The sequence below is a fragment of the Lynx canadensis genome, chromosome F2, assembly GCF_007474595.2.
Source record: "Lynx canadensis isolate LIC74 chromosome F2, mLynCan4.pri.v2, whole genome shotgun sequence".
Classification (NCBI taxonomy): Eukaryota; Metazoa; Chordata; class Mammalia; order Carnivora; family Felidae; genus Lynx; species Lynx canadensis.
The window spans coordinates 79,797,146-79,820,756 of NC_044320.2; the positions used below are offsets into that span (position 1 = coordinate 79,797,146).

At 39.7% G+C, this 23,611-nt stretch overlaps 1 protein-coding gene and 1 non-coding gene across 2 annotated transcripts in view; both read right to left on the bottom strand.

Moving 5' to 3' along the window:
- The window catches only part of SNTG1 (syntrophin gamma 1), a 310,753-nt gene that overhangs the window by 258,740 nt on the left and 28,402 nt on the right, over positions 1-23,611 (bottom strand). The gene's annotated exons all lie outside the window — the stretch shown is intronic.
- On the bottom strand, positions 22,853-22,937 carry TRNAR-UCG. The gene has a single exon. It is a non-coding gene; the product is annotated as a tRNA-Arg (tRNA).

Below are 23,611 nucleotides of genomic sequence, written 5' to 3' on the forward strand. Positions count from 1 at the left end.
GGGGTGGGGGACGCACTGACCTAAGTAACTTTGGAAATGAATGGAGTCTGCAAGACAAATGCTAGAATAAAGACAAAGGGAACTGCACATGGTACTGTATTCTACTTGATAAAATTGTTTCACATGAAGGTATGGCTAATAATTCTGATATTGCTATACATATATGTTGAAATTAAACAAGTAAGTGGATGGTGGAGGGAAGGAACCGGTTTGTCACTGTTGGAGTGGAGCAAGGGAAGAAGGTGAAAACAGTCCATGGGGTAATGGAAGGTAGTTAAAGACATCAGTATTAACTCTCATCTGGTGTAATGCAGATACAGAGGGCTACATACAGAAACATTTATAGATATGTGAATATATACGGGTTATTTTGTCCTTTTAAAAATGGTTTCACAGAGATACAATTTAGGTACCATAAAACCAACCATTTAAAGCATATAATTTGGTGGCTTTCAGTATCTTCACAGAGTTATGCATCCATCACCACAATCAATTTTAAAACATTGGCATTTTTCAAAATTACCCCATATCCCTCAGTCCTTAAAGCCCATCTTATCCTTAGGCATCCACTCATCTCTTTCTACCTCTGTAGATTTGCCTCCTGTTGGCATTCCCCATAAATGGTATCACACCGTAGATAGTCTTTGGTGTTTGGCTTCTAACCACGATGTTTTCAAGAATCATCCATGTTGCTGAGGGTTTCAATATTTCATTTTTTAACATTCCACTGCATGGGTATACCACATTTTATTTATCCATTCTTTCACTGATGGACATTTAGGTTGGGTTTATTCTTTGGTTATTATAAATAATGCTGCTATAAACTTTTATGTGCAAATTTTGTGTGTACATGTGTGTTTTTTTTTCTCTTGAGCCTATACCAAGGAGTGAAAGTGGGAAATGTCAGATTGTTTTCCAATATGCAGCTGTACCGTTTTACATTCTTACGAGCAGTGTCTGAGAATTCCAATTTCACATCTTCACGGACACCTGTCTTTATCTACCTTTGTGATTATAACTATCCCAATGGCTATAAAGTTGTATCACATATGACTCTGATATAAGATACATATGTACTTGATAGCTAACAATGTTGAGCATCTCCTCATTTGCTCATTGGACATTTACATAAATCTCCTTTGGAAAAACATCTATTAGAATTATTTCAATGTGTCACCATGCTTTACACCTCTGTTGTCTTCTAGGAGTTTTATATTTTAGCTCTTATATTATGTTGTTGATCCATTTTGAGTTAATTTTTGCAAATGATATGTTTCCAAATACGTTATTTTGCGTGTGGATATCCAGTTTTCCTAGCACCATTTGCTGAACAAACAATTTCCCCCCATTGGTCTTGTCACCTTTGAAAATCAATTGACTGTAAATGTGGAGGTTTATTTCTGGACTCTCAATTCTTTTTCAATGACTATATGACCACCCATATGCCATATGTGGACATATCTCACACTGTCTAGATTACCATCTCTTTAAAACTGTTAAGTTTTAAAATCAGGAAATGTGAGTGTCTCAACTTTTGCAAAACTGTTTTGGCTATTCTAATTCCCTTGCATTTTCATATGAATCTTAGCATTAACTTGTCTATTTCTGCGAAGAAGTAAGCTTGGATTTTGATACAGATTGATCTAAAAACCATTGTGGAGGCATTGCTATCTTAACACATCATTAAGTCTTCGGGTCCGTGCAAATAGAATGTCTTTCCATTTATTCAGATCTTCTTTAATTTCTTTCAGTCATTTTTTTTTTTTAGTTTTCAGAATATATATTTTGTACTTCTGCAAATTTATTGCTAAGTGTTTCATTCTTTTTTATTCTATTTTTACTGAATAATGTTATTTAGAGTTTAGAAATCCTTTGTTGTAAGGAAGCAGTGGCTTTCTTACTGAGAAGGCTTAGGCATTAAAGTCACCTCTTAGATCATTTCACAAAATCTAAGCAGTTAAGGAGAATACGTTTAAAAATATTCATTTTTAGGGATCATATTTAAAGGACATCTGGGGTATCTTGCTTCCTTCCCTTTAGTTTTACTCCTTGGCAAGCTTCACAGAATCCTTCTCCTGCTACATTGACGGTAGAGAAAAAGGAGACTGACATTCCCCTAAGCCTGTTGGCAAATATAATTTGCAGTAGGTCCTTCCTATCTGATTTAAATAGCTGGACGTGGGGGTTGTTTTGAAAGTTAAATATTTCCTGTTTATTTTTAAAGTTCCCATTGCAGACAATTGGGAATTGTACCTTTCCACCTTCATTTTTCTCCAGCATCTACAAAATTGAATCTTCTGGGGCACCTAGGTAGCTCATGTCCAGTTGGTTGAGTGTCCAACTCTTGATTTCAGCTCAGGTCATGATCTCACATTTCATAACTTTGAGCCCCACATCGGGCTCAATGCTGATGGTGCGGAGCCTGCAGGGGATTCTCTGTCTCTGCTTGTCTCTGCATATCTCATAAAATAAATAAAATAAAATAAAATAAAATGAAATAAAATAAAATGAAATGAAATAAAATCCACCCAAATCTTTTAATCTTTATAGCTCTGTTCTTACAAATGAGCCTTTATAATGTAAAAAGAGATACACAGATGTCAACTAACTTGACCAAGGTCAGTCAGCAGTGAATCCTTTATATTGAAATCCAGGTGCTGTGAGCTTCCAACTGTGTGTTCATCACCTGCTCCATTCTGTCTCTTATTTCCCAACACTTATTAAGATATGACAGCTCTGAGAAGTCCTGTACTAACCATGCTACTTCTTTTTGTTTAATCTTTGTTTCCTTAACTAAAAATTTTGTGATGTGACTTCTAATTGATTCAGGCACATATATATTTAAAAGGTCATAAGAAACAGAGATTCATTCACCCTTAATCACCTAATAAATTGTGTTTGAATATGTCGTCTGCACAAAACCAGTTGGCAGGAAAAAAATATTTGAGTAAGTGATTTGTCCTAGAATATGTTTTAAATGGTATGTGAAAATATATTTGAATATTTTTGTAACCATTGTTTCTTTTATGTTTTCAACAGTCTAGTTTTCAAAGAAGGGGATTTATACATTTGTAAATATTGGCATTAATAACAATCATTGTGATTACAATTTTGTGATATTTAGTATCTTAGAGGAATTAGCTTGTAATTTTATATTATTATTAAATAACTTGTGATAGTTGCGTTTGTCATCATGCTGATTCAGACGCACATTATAGCGGGGAAGGACCAAGATGGCAGAACCACATGGAAGTTTTTTTGTATCTCTGGTCCCTGAAATCCAGCCAGATCAACACTAAACCATCCTCCACGCCTAGAAAACTGATTTCGGGATTAACATAACCATCTGCACAATCTGAACCACAGAACTTGGCAGGTATGTGGCACAGAGAGGTGAACTGGGGGAAAGAGAAGCCACGGAGGGCAGGGAGTTGTTTTTGCTTGCAGAGAGAGGACAGAGATGGGGGAAGAGTACAGGAAAGCATCCCCCACCCCCAAAAGCAGCTGGAGAGAAAAAAAAAGAGTATGCAAGTAACTGAACAAAAACAGGGAGAAAAGAGAAAGGAGAGGGTTTAAATTCCATTACGATGCTACAAACAGGGAGAGCACAGAGTCTGAAACTCTACAGATCAATACCTGGCAGTGCTCTGGTGGCAAGGGTGAATCCGTGGGAGCAGAGAGCAAGGTCCTCAGGGTCCTCAGGCCACACAGGGAGAGGTGGTTCCCCTGATGGGATGACATTTGGTAGAGGCGTTATGGCCTCCCCACAGACGAAGGTCCCAGAGGACCCCAGAGAATGGCCACATTTTCTGGTGTTGGAGTGAGGATCTTAAGGAGGTAGCCTGGTGCCAGCTATGTGTTGTGATTTCTCACAATCCCTGAAACGCTCTTGCTACACAATCACTCAAACTTTTTCTGGGGTGCGCTGGCCCACGGTCTCTGGGCATCAGCAGTGGCATGGTCTTGCAAACGTTCCTAGGAGTGGGCCAGGACCTGACCATTGCTCAGCAAGACCCTCCCCCGGAGAATCAGAACAGGTCAAAGCTGCAGGGCCCTCAGACATGAGGGGTTGGGAAACACAGCCCCATCTGAGATAAAACTCAGGAGGGAGGTGCTGCCTGGTGTCCTGACAGTTTGGTTACAGACAGTGTAGAAGCAGAGAGTGGATAGAAGCCAGAGATAAAGAAGGGGTATTTAATTGCTAGTCAGGGAGAGCACAGAGGTCTGATACTAGAGACTGGGTAGCTGGGTGATGCCATTTTCACCCCTCCCGTGCAGGCGTAAGCAAGTCTATATGCATCACAAAAATCCACCCCAGTAAGCCAAGCCCCACCATCTAGTGGAGCACAGAGCCATTACACTAACCCTGCCCAGTTGGTCCAACCGTGCTCTTCAGAAACACCACTAGTCTCTCTACCTGCTTAGTTTAGGATTATAAACTGCTTCATAGTTTGACTTCCAGGGGAAACTTCATTCTGTTCGCTGGCCCATCTATTCAATTTTTTTTTTATTTTTCTTTTCTTATTCTTGAACACAGAAAGAGAAAAAAATATTTTATTTTCCATTTTTTTTAAAAAGATGTTTCTTTAAATTTCTTTAAAATTCCATTTTACTTCCATCATTTCATTTTATTCTATTCTACTGTGTTCATTTTTTTCACATTTTCAAATGCTTTCCTTTTTTTTTTTTCCTTTTTCCTTTTTTTCTTTTCTTATCTTTCCCTGTTTTCTCTAATCTAGCAAGCTTCTTTCAACAACCAGACCAAAACATACCTAGGATCTAGCATCCTGTTTTCATTTTTTGTATTGTTTTTAATTGTTTAATATTTTTTTTTACTTTATTCATTCCTTTTCTTCCTTCAAAATGACTAAATGAAGGAATTCACCCTGAATGAAAGACAGCAAGAAATGACAGTCAGGGACTTAATCAACAAAGATAGAAGCAAGATGTCTGAACCAGAATTTAGAATCATGATAATAATAATACTAGCTGGGGTTGAACACAGATTAGAATCCCCTTCTGTGTAGATTAGAGAAGTAAAAGCTAGTCAGGATGAAATAAAAAATGCTATAACTGAGCTGCAATCTTGAATGGATGCCATGGCGGCAAGGAGGAATGAAACAGAGCAGCAAACCAGTAATATAGAGGACAAACTTATGGAGAATAATGAAGCTGACAAAAAAAAAATGGAGACTAAGGCAAAAGAGTATGATACAAGAAACGGAGAACTCAGTGACTTCTTAAAAAAGAATAACATCAGAATCATAGGGGCCCCAGAAGATGAAGAGAGAGAAAAAGGGGTAGAAGGTTTATGTGAGCAAATCATAGTGGAAAACTTGCCTAACATGGGGAAAGACACAGACATCAAAATCAGGAAGCACAGAGAACTCCTATTAGATTAAAAAAAATGACCATTAATAAGGCATATCATAGTCAAATTCACAAAATAGTAAGGCAAGGAAAGAGTCATGAAAGCAGCAAGGGAAAAAAAAAAAAAAGTCCTTAGCTACTAAGGAAGATAGATAATGTTTGCAGCAGAGCTGTCCACAGAAATTTGGCAGGCCAGAAAGGAGTGGCAGGATATATTCAGTGTGCTAATCAGAAAAATACAGCCAAAAATTCTTTATCCAGCAAGGTTGTCATTCAAAATAGATGGAGAGATTACAAAAAGTTTCCCTGACAAAGAAAATCTATAGGAGTTCATGACCACTAAACGAGCCTGCAAGAAATTTTAAGGGGGATTATCTGAGGGGATAAAAGATGGGAAAAAAGACCAAAAGCAATAAAGACTAGAAAGGATTAGAGAACACCACCAGAAACTCCAACTCTACAAGCATCATAATGGCAATAAATTCATATCTTTCAATACTCACTCTAAACGTCAATAGACTAAGTGCTCCAATCAAAAGACATAGGGTAACAGAATGGATAGGAAAACAAAATCCATGTATATGCTGTTTATAGGAGACGCATTTTAGAACTGAAGACACTTTCAGATTGAAAGTAAGGGATGGAGAACAGTCTATCATGCTAATGGTTGCCAGAAGAAAGCCCGAGTAGCCATACTTATATCAGACAATCTAGACCTTAAAATAAAGACTGCAACAAGAGATAAAGAAGGGCATTATATCATAATTAAAGGATCTATCCACCAAGAAGATGTAACAATTGTAAACATTCATACTCCAAATGTGGAAGCACCCAAATATATACCAATTAATCACAAACATAAAGAACTCATTCATAATAATACCATAATAGTAAGGGACATCAACAACCCAGTTACATCAATGGATAGATCATCTAAACAGAAAATCAAGGAAACAATCTATTTTTTTTTTCAACGTTTATTTATTTTTGGGACAGAGAGAGAGACAGAGCATGAACGGGCGAGGGGCAGAGAGAGAGGGAGACACAGAATCGGAAACAGGCTCCAGGCTCTGAGCCATCAGCCCAGAGCCTGACACGGGGCTCGAACTCACGGAACGCGAGATCGTGACCTGGCTGAAGTCGGACGCTTAACCGACTGCGCCACCCAGGCGCCCCGGAAACAATCTATTTGAATGACACCCTGGACTGGATGGACCTAACACATATATTCAGGACATCTCATCCTAAAGAAGCAGAATACACATTCTTCTCCGGTGCACCTGAAACTTTCTCCAGAAGAGATCACAAACTGGGACACAAATCAGCCCTCAACAAGTACAAAAAGATTGAGATCATACCATGCATATTTTCAGGCCACAATGCTATGAAACTTGAAATCAACCACAAGAAAAAAAAATTGGAAAGATAACAAATAATTGGAGACTAAAGAACATCCTAGTAAAGAATAAATGGGGTAACCTAGAGGTTAAAGAGGAAATTAAAAAGTACATTGAAGCCAATGAAAATGATAACACCACAGCCCAAAACCTCTGGAACACAGCAAAGGCAGTCATAAGAGGGAAGTATATAGCAATCCAGGCCTTCCTAAAGAAGGAAGAAAGGTCTCAGATACACAACCTAAGCTTATACCTTAAAGAGCTGGAAAAAGAACAGAAAATAAAACCCAAACCAGAAGACAGGAAATAATAAAGATTAGAGCAGAAATCAATGCTATCAAAACCAAAACCAAAACAAAAAACAAAAAACAAAATAGTAGAATAGATCAATGAAACCAGGAGTTGGTTCTCTGAAAGAATTAACAAAATTGATAAGCCCCTAGCCAGTTTGATCAAAAACAAAAAGGAAAGGACCCAAATAAATAAAATCAAGAATGAAAGCGGAGAGATCACAACCAACACAGCAGAAATAAAAACAGTAAGAAGAGATTATGAGCAATTATATGCCAATGAAATGGGTAATCTGGAAGAAATGGACAAATTCCTAGAAACATGTAAACTACCAAAACTGAAACAGGAAGAGAGAGAAAACTTGAACAGACCCACAAACAATAAAGAAATCAAATTAGTAATCAAAAATCCCCCCCCCCCAAAAGAGTCCAGAGCTGGATGGCTTTCCAGGGGAATTTTATCAAACATTTAAAGAAGATTTAACACCTATTCTCTTGAAGCTGTTCCAAAACATAGAAATGGAAGGAAAACTTCCAAACTCATTCTATGAAGCCAGCATTACCTTGATTACAAAACCAGACGAAGACCCCACTAAAAAGGAAAACTACAGACCAATTTAGTTGATGAACATGGATGCAAAAATCCTTAACAAGATACTAGCCAACTGGATCCAACAATACATTAAAAGAATCACTCACCACGGCCAAGTGGGATTTATACCTAGGATATAGGGCTGGTTCGATATCCATGAAACAATCAATAAGATACATCACATCAATAAGGAAAAGGACAAGAACCACACGATCCTCTCAATAGATGCAGAGAAAGCATTTACAAAATACAGCATCCTCTCTTGATAAAAACCCTCAAGAAGTAGGGATAGAACGATCATACCTCGAGATCATGAGAGCCATATATGAAAGACCCACCGCTAATATCATCCTCAAGGGGGAAAAACTCAGAGCTTTCCCCCTGAGGTCAGGAACACGACACTCTCTCCACCGTTATCCAACATAGCACTGGAAGTCTCAGCCTCAGCAGTCAAACAATACAAAGGAATAAAAGGCATCCATCCAAATAGGCAAGGAGAAAGTCAATTTTTCACTCTTCACAGATGACATGACATTCTATGTGGAAAACCCAAAAGATTCCCCCCAAAAACTGCTAGAACTGATCTATGAATTCGGCAAAGTCGCAGGATACAAAACCAATGCACAGAAATCGGTTGCATTCCTATACACAATAATGAAGCAACATATAGAGAAATCAAGGAATTGATTCGATTTACAATTGCACCAGAAACGAAAAAATACCTAGGAATAAACCTAACCAAAGACATAGAGGGAAATTATAGTAAAATTAATTACTAATTTTGATTTTTGCCTTTAGTGAGATCCCTATTCTGGGTAGGTTTACACACACACACACACACACACACACACACACACACAGTCTCCTTGTTCGTTCATTTGAGAGGGCCTAGAAGAAACAATACCCTGTAATATTGTGTTTTATTTTAATGCTGGCCTTGGCCCAGCTTGAGGCACTGGCTTGAAGCCAGACAGTTCCCCTCTGGAATTGCAGACCAAGTCTTCACCCAACCACCCCCTTACCTCACTCTCACACTCTGGGTCACTATCCATCTGCCCTCATCACCCAATAGCAGGCACCAGACAACTCAGGACCCAAAGACTATGAACTGCCCATTGCTCAGAGTCTGCTGCAATTATCCAAATAGCCAATTCTAAACCTGCTTACCTTTCCTTACCTGTTCCTTAAAACCACAATAAAGGTGATTGCCCGTGTTCTCATTTTTTCCTTTGCCCAGTAAGCAATGCCCAAGGCATACTGCGTTCTCCCCAGGGGATTGTAAACATGTATAGCAAACTATGAATCTCTTTCCAGTTTCTCTCTTCATCTGCTCCCCACCTTAGCGCACCTCACCCAAGGTAATGTGATGAAAACAATTGGTTCAGTGAACAGGGTGGTTTGGCACTAGACTTGACAGAGATGTATGCAGACTGTCCTTGGCTTGCTAACTACATCTGTGCAAAAGCAGACTCAGCCTGGGAGGCACTGCTGTCTGCTGCACCTGCACTCTGGACACTGCACAGTGTGCTGTTTATTTTGGGATTTGTCATCACTTGCCGCCCTAAACTGTGCAACTCATAATGTAAGCCTTCCCTGAGGTTGCACTGCCCAAGACAAGTTAAGCGACCTCACGCTCGTATCTGCACGTAGGGACAAGAAGGAGCTTCTGGATTACTGCTTACCCGAATCTGTCACTCTCGGTCCCCAGACGTGTCATCAGGACACATATCATGTAGACCTGTGGTCAGAATCTTATGACTTTTATCTCTCTGCCCCCTAAGACTATAGAAGAGGTCTCCAAGTGTCTGGAGAAATGTAAAACTCCAAGTCAATGCACCCAGGCACTACTTAGCAGCAAGTGGTTTATCAACAAGCTAAGAGCTTGTTTTAAGATCAAAACCCTAGGGGCGCCTGGGTGGCTCAGTCGGTTGACCCGCCGACTTCGGCTCAGGTCACGATCTCGCGGTCCGTGGGTTCGAGCCCCGCGTCGGGCTCTGTGCTGACAGCTCGGAGCCTGGAGCCGGTTTCCGATTCTGTGTCTCCCTCTCTCTGACCCTCCCCCGTTCATGCTCTGTCTCTCTCTGTCTCAAAAACAAACGTTAAAAAAATTTTTTAAAAAAGATCAAAACCCTAGCATTCCTCCCTAGAACCAGAGCCACTATTGCTCTCCTGGATGCCAATCCCGACCTTCAAGGTCAACTGAGAAACCCTGGAATGAGACACTAACAAACATGGCCATTCCGGACCACTGGAGCTTATTCCATAAACATCCAAAGAGCAAAAACAGTTGGGGACAAATAGGAGAAAACAGAAACTAAAATATTTAGCTACCTAGAGATATGTGCCAGGCTCAAAGATTATGTTCAGAAAGACAATGGAAGGGACTGATAGTTCACACCAGGTGGCTAACTGTGCTGTTCCAAGGACAGGTTGTTATGGCTCTCTGTGTGTAACTGCAGCCCCTGGAAGGTAGAGTGGGAAGCCTTAGAACAAGAAATGCCTCTTCCCCTGTCTTCTTTTCCTGTAATCACCTGGAAGGTCCACACTATGAGTTCTCAGAGACAGAAACTAACAACCACAGCGTTAAGTGGCTTGAACCCCAGGACAAAAAAAAAAAAAAAAAAAAAAAAAAAAGAGAAAAAAAAATAATAAAACACCTTGACACAGGGGGAGAAAAAGTAAATAAACTACATACAGTAAAAGCTTGGTTTGCAAGCATAATGCCTTCTGGAAACACGTGTGTAATCCAAAGTACTTGTATATCAAAGCGAATTCCAAGAACCGTTGGCTCAGTTGTGACCATGTAATGTTCAGCATCATGTACTACTCGTATTGCCTTGCATTTCTAATAAATTTTAATAGAAATGTTTGCTTGTCTTGCGGAACACTCTCAGAACAAGTTACTTGCAATCCAAGGTTTTACTGTATATTATAGAACTTTACATTGTATGTAATATATATGACATATATATATATTAAATTAAAACAAATAATTTGACCCAATTGGAAATCCAAAATTGCTAAATAATTTAGCAAAAAATATGTAAATAAAATAAAAATGGCATAGATTGGTTTTTGTGTCTCTACAACATATGCTCTAAATTAACATTAGCACTTGCTGAAGTTCACTAATTGATAAAGCTTTGTTAACTTAATCAATGCTTGAGCTGAAATTATAATGGAAACATGCTATCCCCTACAATCTCGGGAAAGAAACCAAGTATAAAGTAGAATAAAAGTAGGTGTGCCTCACTTTAACTGCATGTAACCTTGCCTAAATTTCCCCTAGTCATAGCACTCATTGCCCTAAAGTATTCCATTGTTGCGAACTCTATGACATAATAATTAATAAATTAAATGAAATCTTTGGCACTTACAAATGGCTTGGTAAAATGGGATCCCACAGTCCCCAAATTAACATAGATAATATGGCCCCGTATATGCTACAACAGGGCCTTCAAGGATTATATCTTTTATATAAGAGTTAATTAATAAAGGAGTGATTATCCCTACTGCTTCTCCATTTGACAGCTCAATTCTACCTGTTCTTAAACTTAGAAAAACTAAATGGCATCTCGAGGGGGGAGGGGGCACTGCATCTTAAAGTCTGCCATCCATTAGGTCTCCCGTACCCAATACCCAATATTATGAAAGCTACTGACTCCATCCAGGTTTGCTCATATATTTTGCTAGCATAGATTTGGCTAATATGTTCTGTTCAGTGCCTGCGTCAGCAGCCTCTCAGCCGACACCATATGCCTTTCTGGGTGGGTCATACCACAAGACACCTCAACAGCTTTATCATGACACACAGTCTTTGCCGACAAGACCTTAACTGCATCCGACTTTCTCCAGGAACGCAGGCATGACCTTCCATTGATGGCATCTTCCCCCAAAGAGAAAAGTCTGACTCACTCACTAAAGACACGTGAGTCCAACATATTTTAGTCCTCTTTGAGTGCTGGTAGCAATATCTTCCTCATTTACAAATTTTACTTAACGTTGCTGTATTGCTAACAAGGGGTCTCCTCCAACAAAAGGATCTAAGATCTGTCCAAAATGAAGTCAACAAACCCTCCCAATAGTGCCCTTCGATAAAGGCTTTGATAGCTTCTTCTCATGCCTTCTGAGTCTCTGGATGATCTGTGATGGCCACAAGCTTCTCAAGGGCTCCTGATAGAAGAAAGTGCCCCTCTCAGCCTCACACTGTACATCATTAAAGCAACAAATGACTGGCGATTAACTGGGCTCTCCTGGAAGCAAAGGATCGCACAGACGCTAAGTCTGTGGCCCTCTGCACTCAGCTGCTCATTATGCTTTGTGTCATGGAAACAGCCCCCCACAAGCTCAGCGTGGCTACTGAGGCCTCCTTAAGCATGATGAAACCAAATCTCTACCGTATTTGGATCTCTACCATATTCTGCCGGCAGGAAGGAGTAGCATTCCCTGTCTTCAGTCCTTTGCCAGATGCCATGATGCTCAAGGAGGTCAGCTTTCTCCTAGACCCCTTGGCTACCCAGGGAGCCTCTTAAAATTAACCGAACATCAATAAGAGTTCATAGACTATAGTAATGACATTGCCATCTTCATTAATCATAAAGCTCAGTGGAATGTTGCTGGTTTCTCTCCCTTAATCAAGATGTCCCTGATAAAAGACAGGAACCAGGGGTCAACACGATAGGCCAAATTTCAAGTGGTCAATGCTTCAACCTCTTGGGGAGAAGGAAAAGAGGTCCATCCACTCCCCAGTGACTTACCCTGATCACCCTGTTGTATTGTGGGGAGAGAGTGATGTGAAGGAAAGTCGCTGAGGTATTTTGCTATTCATCTTACCCTTTCTACCTCCTTCATTTTCAGTGCAATGTCCCACTACAGTCTCACCTGGGCCATATTCCCTGAGCCTCTGGTTCACCCTGTCCAAAAGCGAATGTCATCTTTACCTACTGCGGGGAGCAAAATGCAGAATGAGGAGCTGTGAGCTAAGAAAGGGGAGTCAGTTATTCAAAACCTCACACAGAACTTCAATCAGTTTCTGTCTTTAGCCTTTCCCTGCAACCAGGACTACATAGGAATCTCGGGCTTTGGATGCTTGAGATTTGTTGCCACTCGAAGTTAGGATTTGATTACTTTACACTGCCTGTGTCAGCCCTTCCAGCCCCATTCCAGGCACTGAGGTCTTAGCTTTCTCTATCTATTGTCAGTTGTCTCTCACCCCACCAAATTGTTGCCAGCTTCCAGCTGGATTTCTTTTCATTCTCATCGGCTTTATTTAGAAGTAATTTACAGATTTGCTCAAAAGGGAGTGCTTTGCTGGCTCACTGGTAGAGCATGTGACTCTTGATCTCAAGGTCATGAGTTGAAGCCCCATGATGGGCATGGAGATGACTTAATTAGATTTGCGCAAAGTAAAGTCTTCATGGACTAAGCCTTACTTAACTGATCTCCACATAAGACACCCTTTTTTTCATATTTGAACTATAAATACTGCCTCTGTACATGAAGTCACCTTATCTCTCTGTGAGATGGCATTTTTCTGCTGTGGTTTTTGGATGAAGAGTTTTGCAAGAACATAAGGGGAAGGGAAAAAGAAATAAACCTGAGTTAAACGTTAAAAGTTTTATGGGAATGTTAAGGGCAAAAATATTAAGAAAGTCAAACTTTCGGAAAGAGATAATGAAAGGGTAATTATTCAGTATAGTTCAAATACAGAATTCAAAACAAAGAGAGATGAGAGCTTCTTATTTTTTTTTTATTTTTGCAATGCTAAATATTTCAAATAGTTGATCAATGGCTCCCCCATACTAGGCACTGTTTTATCTGTTGTAACCACAGAAGAGAACAAAACATCAAAAATCTCTGCCCGTTCAGCGTTCACGTTCTAATTGGGAGGCAGGTTAAGGGCAATACATGCTTTGGAGAAAAATAATGCCAAAGAGATAGAACTTGATACCAAAAAAAAAAAACAAAAACACGTGAATAAAAGATGTCTCTTTGAGATGATGACATTTGAGCACAACTGGTTTTGGTGAGAAGATAAGTGACAAGATACCCAGATGAAGGGTATTCCAGGCATGAAGGGCCAACAAGTGCAAAAGTCCTATGATGAACTTGACCTGGTATACCCAGGAAATATCATGTATACTCAGATGGTCATGTCATCAGAAAAAAAAGGCAGTTTTCTTTCTTTTGATCTGTATGCCTTTAATTCCTTTTTTAATGCCTTGCTGATCTGGCTTAAACTTCCAGTATTGCATAGAATAGCAGTGCTGTGAGCAGACATCTTTGTCTTCTTCACAAACGTAGGGGGAAAGCATTCAATCTTTCACAATTAAGTATGGCATTAACTATAAATGTGTGCAGAAAACTGTGTCAGTTCCTCTCTATTCCTGGTTTTCTGAGAAACCAGGAATTTCTCATGAATTGAGTTCATTGATTGACCTTTGGCTATTGAATCAACCTTCTATCCCCAGAATAAACCCAACTTGATCATGGTGTATAATTCGTTTTATATATATTGTTGAATTGTACTTGCTAATATTTCAAGAATTTTTGTGTCTATATTTATGAAGGATATTGATCCATAGTTTTCATTTGTGTGCTGTGTCTCTTTGACTGTGGCATCAGAAGACTAAGTTGGGAAAATGAAATGCCATGTATCACCTCTGCTTCTCTTTTCTGAAGGAGACCTTACAGAATTTTTTTAATTATTCATTGGTAGAATTCTCTGATAAAACCACCTGAGACCTGAGATTCTTTTTTAAAAAAAATTTTTTTAACATTTATTTATTATTGAGAGATGGAAAGACACAGAGCATGAGCAGGGGAGGGGTAGAGAGGGAGGGAGACACAGAATCCGAAGCAGGCTCCAGGCTCCGAGCTGGTAGCACAGAGCCTGACGCGGGGCTTGAACTCACGAACCACGAGACCATGACCTGAGCCAAAGTCAGATGCTTAACCGACTAAGCCACCCAGGCGCCCCGAGATCTGAGATTCTTTTAATGAAGTTCTTTCATTACAGTTTCAAATTCTATTTCCTTGATTGTCAAATAATCAGTTTCATACAGCCTGTGTTTTTTGAAGGATTAGCCAACTCGATCTACTTTGTTAAACTTATGTGTGTAGAGTTGTTCGTAGCACAGGCAGACCTTGTTTGCACTTCGCTTTATTGCACTTCACGGACACTGTGTTTTGTCACGATTTGAAGGGTTGTGGCAGCCCTGCCTCAAGCGAGTCGTAGGCACCATTTGCTCACTCATGTCTCTGTGTCCCATTTGGGGAATTCTCACAGTATTTCACACTCTTTCATTATTATTACGTTTGTGGTGATCTGTGATCACAATCATTTTTCCAATTTTTGTTAATGTTTCTTCAGTTTTGGGAGACAGAGAGAGACAGAGCATGAGCAGGGGAGGGGCAGAGAGAGGGAGAGACACAGAATCCAAATCAGGCTCCAGGCTCTGGGCTTTCAGCACAAAGCCAGACGCGGGGCTTGAACTCACGAACTGTGAGATCGTGACCTGAGCTGAAGTCGGATGCTCAACGGGCTGGGCCACCCAGGCATCCTGTGATCACAGTCTTTGATGTTAACTATTGTCATTATTTTGTGGCACCACACCATGCTCCTATAAAACAGTAAATTTAACCAATGAATATTGTGTGTGTTCTGACTGCTCACCAACTAGTTGCTCCCCCATCTCTCTCCCTCTCTTGGGGCTTCTCTATTCCCCGAGATACAACGATAATGAAATTAAACCAATTCCTAACTTTACCATGGCCTCTCTGTGGTCAAGTGAAAGTAAGAGCTACATGTCTCTCAACTTAAATCAAAAGCCGGAAATGATTAGCCTTAGTGAGGAAGTCACTTTGAAAGCCAACATAGGCCAAAAGCTAGGCCTCCTGCATCCGTTAGCCAAGCCCTGAATGCAAAGGAAATGTTTCTGAAGGAAATTGGAGCTGCCATTCCCATGAACACACAGATGATAATGAAGTGAAACATTACTGCTGACGTGGAAAAAGTTTTAGAGATTCAGCTAGAAGATCAAACCAGCTGCAAGATTCTCAGAGTAAGACCCTAACTCTCTTCAATTCTGTGAAGTGAGAGACGTGAGGAAGGTGCAGAAGAAAAGTTTGAAGCAGAGGTTGGTTTATGAGGAATAAAGAAGGAAACCGTCTCTATAATATACAAATGCAAGATGAAGCAGCCCGTGCTGAGGTAAAAGCTGCAGATATCTAGAAGATCTAGCGAAGCTCATGCTTGAAGTTGGCTACACTAAACAACAGATTTTCAATGTAGATGAAACAGCCATATATGGGAAGAAGACGCCATCTAGGATTTTCATAGCTAGAGAGGAGTTGTCAATGCCTGGCTCAGAGATCCAGGGGACAGGCTGACTCTTTTTTTTAAGTTCTAATGCAACCAGTGACTTTAAGTTGAAGCAAATGCTTACGTATTATTCCAAAAATCCTAGGGACCTTCATAATTATGCTAAACCTACTCTATCAGTGTTCTAGAAATGGAGCAACAAGGCCTAGATGACAGCACATCTGTTTGCAACACGGCTTGTTGAATGTTTTAAACCTGCTGTTGAGACCTATTGTTTAGGGAAAATAAATAAAAGATTCCTTTTAAAATATTACTGTTCATTGACAATGTACTTGGTCACCCATGAGCTCTGATGGAAAACAATGGGATTAATATTGTTTTCATGCCTGCTAACATAACACCCATTCTGCAGCCCATGGATCAAGGGGTCATTAGACGTTCAAGGCTTGTTATTTAAGAAATACATTTTGTAAGGCTATCGTGGCCACAGATGGTGATTCCTCTGATGGATCTGGGCAAAGTAAACTGAAAGCCTTCCTGAAAGGATTCACCATCCCAGACGCCACTAAGAACATTTGTTATTCATAGGAAGAGGTCAAAACATCAACACTAACAAGAGTTTGGAGTTGATTCCAACCTTCATGGATGACGTGGAGGGGTTGGAGACTTCAGTGCAGGATGTAACAGCAGATGTGGTAGAAATAGCAAGAGAACTAGAATTATGGGCGGAGCCCAAAGATGTGGCTGAATAGCCGCAAGCTCGTGATAAAACCTGAGCAGATGAACAGTAGCTTCTCATGGATGAGCAACGAAAATCGTTTCTTGAAATGGAATCTACTCCTAGTGAGGCCGTGAAGATTGTTGAAATGACGCAAGATTTAGAATATGACATAAACTTAGGTGATATAGCAGTGGCAGGGCTGAGAAAAGTGACTCCCGTCTCCCGAGAGGTTCTACTGGGGGTAAAATGCTATTAAATGGCAGCACATGCTCCTGAGAACTCGTGCATGAAAGGAAGAGTCCACCGATGGGGCACACTTCCTTGTCGTCTTCCTTAAAGAAATTGCCACAGCCACCCAGCCTTGAGTAACTACCATTCTGATCAGCTGGCATCAATATTAAGGAAAGAACCTCCACCAGGAAAAAGATGATGACTCGCTGAAAGTTCAAATGATGTTTAGCATTTTGAAGCAATAAAGTATTTTTTAAATCATATGTTCATTGTTTTTTTAGGAGAGCATACCATAACACACTTACGACACTACACTCTAGCGTCTACATAACTCTTATATGCACTGGGAGACCAAAAACAAAATTCATCTGATGAGCTTCACTGTGATATTACTTTATTGTGTTGGTCTGCGACTGAATCTATATCTTCAATCTATTTTCTTTGTCAGTGTCACTGTGGGGTTTGTCAATTTTACTGATCTTTCCAAGAACTGGGTTGTTGTTATATTTACTTCCCCTCCTGATTTTTCCTCTACTGATTTTTATCTGTTTTTATTTCATTGATTTCTGTTCTTATCTTTATGATTTTCTTCATTCCACTTGCTTTTTATTTATTTTCCTCTTGTTTTTCTAGGTCCTCTGTGTGAAAGCTTAGATTACTGAGTGAGACTTTCTTCTCTTCTAACGTATGCATTTAATGCTATTTCCCTCTCAATCAATACTACTTTTTCTGAATCCCACACAAATTGATGTGCTATATTTTCATTTTCACCCAATTTAATAGTATTTTTAAATTTCTCTTGAGACATCATATTTAACTTATTATTGTCTAGAATTTCAGTGATTAGTTTCCAAGTATTTGGAGATTACCTTCTTTCTGTGTTGATTTCTAGTTTGATTCAACGATAGTCAAAGAACACACTTTGTGTTTCAATTGTTTTAAATTTTTGGATGTGTGTTTTATGGCTCACGGTGTTTTCTATCTTGACAAATGCTCTCTGTTCATGCTCTAAACATGTACATAATCTGTTAAATGTTCTGTAAGTGTTCATTAGATTTGGTTGGTTGATGGTATTATTGGATTCAAATTGATTGTTAAATTGGCCTATCAGTTTTTGAGACGGGATGCCAAAGTCTCCAAATATAATTGGGGATTTCTCTACTTCTTTTTTCATTTCTATCACTCTTTGATTCATGTATTAGGCAGTTCTGTTGGTTGGCCCATGCACATTAAAGACTGCTATGTATTTTTGATAGATCAATCCTTTTATCATTATGTAATGTATTCCTCTGCTCCTGATAATTTTCTTTGCTCCAAGGTCCACTGGCTTTGATACTACTATCTATTTTACCTTAAAATTGTTTTTTTTTCCAATTAATGGTTCCATTAGTGGTATATCTTTATACCTTTTTTCATAATTTTATTTTCAACTTATTTATGTCATTTTACTCAGTATAAGTCTTCTAAAGAGCATAGCGTGCATTTACTTTTTTTAATGTTTTTTAATGTTTATTTTTGAGAGAGAGAGACAGAGACAGAGACAGAGCATGAGTGGGGGAGAGACAGAGAGACAGGGAGACACAGAATCCAAAGCAGACTCCAGGCTCCGAGCTGTCAGCACAGAGCCCGATGTAAGACTCAAACTCACAAACCATAAGATCATGAACGGAGCTGAGGTTGGACGCTTAACTGACTAAGCCACCCAGGCGCCCCAATTTACTTTTTTTTTAAATTCACACTTCTAATCTCTGCCTTTTAATTTATAAGTTTGGATCAATAAAATACAGTTACATTTAATTCAATCCAATAATTGATATGTTACGTCTGGCATTTTATTTTATTTTGTATTGTCTCTGTTCTCTCTGTTCTTTGTTTCTCCCCTCCCTTTTGCTGATTTCCAGTAGATACTTGGATATGTTTTAGAATTACATTTTGACTTATCTACAGTGCTTTTTTAAAAAAAAATGTTTATTTATTTTGAGAGAAAGAGAGAGAGGGGAGAGAATGAGTGGGGAAAGGGCAGAGAAGGAGAGAGACAGAGGATCCAAAGTGGGCTCTGTGCTGACAACAAAGCGCTGAATGCGGGGCTCGAACTCACAAACCATGAGATCATGACCTGGGCCGAAGTTGGGGGCTTCACCGACTGAGACACCCATGCACCCCTATGGTGCTTTTGAATGTGTCTCTGGATAACATATTTGGTGCTTCTGCCCTAAGTAGGCAGTGCGTTATGAAAATGTAATATCACTGTCTCCTGGGGCCAATATTTAGCCAGTTCAAAGGAGACGAAAAAAACCCATCTTCATTTACGTCCCTTTACCTCGCTTTATTTGTAGTGTAATTGCCTCAAATACACCCTCTATGTCCATGAGAACCACAGTAGACTGTGCTGCAATTCTTGCTTGAACCTTCACCGATAATTTAGAAAACTCAACAGAAGGAAAACGTATTATACTTCCCATATTTTTACTCCTTCCATTGTTCTTTCTTCCTCTTGATGTTTAAGTTTCTTTCTTCATCATTTACTTTCTGCTTATAAAGTTCTTTTTCCTCATTCTGTGGAATGTGTCTGCTGGCAACAATTTTCATTAGTTTTTTTTTCCTTCTTCTTCTGACAATGCCTCAGTTTCCCCCTGATTCCTGATATTTTTGACATCTATAAAAATCTGGGTTGACAGTTGCTTCTTTTCAGCCATTGAAAAATATTTTGTCACCTCTTTCTGGGGAAAAATAAACTGTAATTTGCAGTAGGTTGTTTCCCCCCTATTTCTAAGCTGTTAACTTTTTCTTGCTTTTTTTTTTTTAATTTTTTTTTTAATGTTTATTTATTTTTGGGACAGAGAGAGACAGAGCATGAAGGGGGGAGGGGCAGAGAGAGAGGGAGACACAGAATCGGAAACAGGCTCCAGGCTCTGAGCCATCAGCCCAGAGCCTGACGCGGGGCTCGAACTCACGGACCGCAAGATCGTGACCTGAGCTGAAGTCGGCCGCTTAACCGACTGCGCCACCCAGGCGCCCCTTCTTGCTGCTTTTAAGGTTTTTTTTTTGTCTTTAGTTTTTAGGATTTGACTGTATGTGTCTTGACACGGGTTTCTTGGGTTTATCCTTTTAAGATCTGCCACATTTCTTGAATGTGTAGATTTATATCTTTTACAAAATTTGGGGGGTGTTCAGTGAATTTTCTTCAAGCACTCTTTGAGTTCTGGACTCCTTCTTTTTTCCTGAGACCCTGATAAAATAAATGTGAGACCTTTTGTTATAGTGCCATGAGTCCCATAGTTTTGTTTTGTTTTGTTTTTCAGTCCAATTTCTCTCTTTTGTTCAGAGAGGGTAATTTCCACTTTCCTATCTTCAAGTTAATGTATGTTTCCCTCTGTCTTCTCCATTCTGCTGTTGAGCCCATCCATTGAGTTTTTTTTTTTTTTTTTAATTGTATTTCCAGTTCTACCTCGCCCATTTTTGCTGAGACTTCCTATTTTCTCATTTGTTTCAATCCTGTTTGTAACAGACACAGGGCAATTTTATGACGGCTTACTTTATAATCCTTATTGGGTAATTGTAACATCTGTATCATTTCAGGGCTGGCATCTGTTGATGGTCTTTTCTCACTCACGGTGAGAATTTCCTTGTTAGTGCTGGTCATTGGTGGGATTCCAGCTGCTCGCCAGGCCTCCACGGAAAGAACCCTGGCTGGAGGCCGGAGTGTGTCTCATTACTGCTCCCCGAGAGGTCTCAACCGACACCATAGTGAAGGGGGTCTCATTATCCGTGGGCTAACATGAATATCCTGACTTTCCACAAGGCCTCCTGGTGTACCTCTCCAGTGGGGTATGGAGGAAAACAAAACACAATTTTTCAGCATTAAATTTCTGTCTGTGGTACAACAGAAGAAGTCAGTTCTAATGGAGAAAAATAGCAAATATGCCATTAACAAAAATGAAAATTATAATAAAAATTTGACTCTTTAATCTATGGTACTGAGCCATGTAGGATAGCAATAGCAATTACGTAAATTATACAGACCTTCTTTTCACAATGTGACCTATTTCATCTGGTTTGCGTGATACTCCGTTTCCAGAACAAACCACATGTTAGCGCATACTCCTCTCCTCCCTTTCATTGAAGTAATAGATATTTAATTAAAATAAAGCTGTGTGGAAGCAATATAACCTTCATAAATCTCTAATCTTTAGAATAGCCCTAGACACTTTTTTACCAATATCATATTAAGAACACTTCAGTTTGAAACAGTAATAATGGAACTCCTTTGTCTTTAAAAAAGCATTCACACTCACAGAACATTTCTTTTGTGGTGACAAGTTTTGTTCTCTAATTTTATACAGAAAGGCCACTGTATAAATTGGTCACCCAGGATAATCATTCAAACTTGTAGGCAAAGTGAACCACAGGACAGAACAAATATCTGGATCAGTGTTTCATGTATTGGTTCAGGAATCAGTGATGACCTCAGATAAGGTTTTGGAACAGAGACAAACATAAGGAAAGAGTTAAAAAGCAGAAAGTGAGAAGAAGAGAACCAACTTTAATTTTCACCTCTAGCAGCCTCCAAGGTGATGCAATCTCATTTAATGCTGTCACAGGGAATTATGGAAATGAGGTGTTCTCTCTTTTTCCCTCATGGGAACCAAGATTCAGAGAAGGTAATTAACTCACATAGGTCACAAAGCTAGCAAATGGTGGGGCTGAGATTACAAACCAGGTGTGTCTGATTTCAAAGCCAATAGATTTCCATGAAAAAAAAAAAAAAAGCATGTGCACACACACACAAACACACACACACACACCTAATCTTGGGTCTGGCACGCCTTTGAGTCAGATATACTAAAATCTTTCTCCAGGACAACATACCGAAAAATGATGGATACAATAAAAGAAACAAACGAAAAATAGTGCCAAAGCGTAGCCAGGGCAATAAGGGAAGAGGGAAAACATTTCTCAGTTGTTAGAATGACGACAAAGTGTCGATCAAGGGGTAAGAAGGCTCTGCACAAGCAGTGGCCCTGACTGCATTCACCCTGGGCCCTTGGCTGGCAAGACCCAGGCAAGGTGAGAAATGGCACTGTAATAGTGTATCAGCATGAAAAACACTTCCACCACCCACAGGGTGATACTGGAAAACTTGTTCATTTGGAATTTGGCTCTGGATGAAAGAATTAAAAACTAATTCTCCTGAAAATGTGTAAATGTTTCTTACCCCACAGGTGGGTTTGAGATGAGGTTCACACCACCTGTGTGGCCTCAAATCCCCATTGTAGGATTTAGCTTAAATGTATCTCGGGGCAGCTGGGTGGCTCAGTCATGCGTCCAACTCTTGATATGGGCTCAGGTCATGTTCTCCCACTCATGGGACTGAGCCCCACAACATGCTCTGCACTGAGCACAGAGCTTGCTTGGGATTCGCTCTCACCCCTTTTGTCTGCCCTTCCCCCACTTGCGTTCTTGTTCCCTCCTTCCCAAAATAAATTAAAAAAAAATTTGTAATAAAAAAATAGAAGGGCATCTCATTGCTTGTATCCTTGGGAACTTGGCAAAAGCAAATGCGAAATACAAATTTCGTCTTTGTAACACATTATAGTGCCAAACCCCAAGAAATACCCACAGGGTGCCAAAAAACTTGAGGTCACAGGGAAAAATACAGGAGGAAATAGATCGCAATGAGTGCATCAGCAGAATAACAAATCAACAAACATAGGACAAATAACGCAGTATGATCTACAAACACTGCAGGTACTAGAATTCCACGTACACCATATATATAGGATTTTTTTTAATTTTACAATTTTAAAAAAATTAATGTGTATTTATTATTGAGAGACAGAGAGACACAGAGCGTGAGCAGGGGAGGGACAGAGAGATAGAGACACACAGACTCTGAAGCAGGCTCCAGGCTCCGAGCTGTCAGCACAGAGCCTGAGGTGGGGCTCGAACCCACGAACTGCGAGATCATGACCTGAGCCGAAGTCAGACGCTTAACCGACTGAGCCACCCAGGCACCCCTAGGTAGGATTTTTAATATGACTAATAGAACAAGATATATCAAAAGTATGACAGTGATACAAAATATTACATGAAAAATATAAAATGGAATGGAATAGAACTTTTAGAAGTGAACATCGGGGGCATCTGGGTGGCTCAGTCGATTGAGTGTACAACTTCCGCTCAGGTCACAATCTCACTGTTCGTGAGTTGGTGCCCACATCGGGCTCTGTGCTGACAGCTGGGAGCCTGGAGCCTGCTTGGGATTCTGTGTCTCCCTCTCTCTCTCTGCCCCTCCCCTGCTCGCACTGTTTCTCTCTATCTCTCAAAATAAATAAATAAAAGGTATAATTTTTTTTTAAAGGAGTGAATAGCATCACTACAGAATCAGAATTTCAGTAAATAGGTTAAACAGCAGAATAAATCTAACCAGAGAGAGAGTTAATGAAGAGACAGGAACACTCAAGAATTTACTGTCCACGCTCCAGAGACAAACGGTGAAATATAAGAAAGTAAGAAAATGAAGAATCAAGGGAGATGATCTAACATCCATCTAAAAAATATTACTGAAGGGAAAGAACAGAGAGATTGGGAAATAGCCATATTTAAAAAAAGTAATTGCTGACAATTCGTCAGAATTGGAAAAAAAAAGCACAAAACCTCATACTCAAGAGTCCCTATGACTCCTGA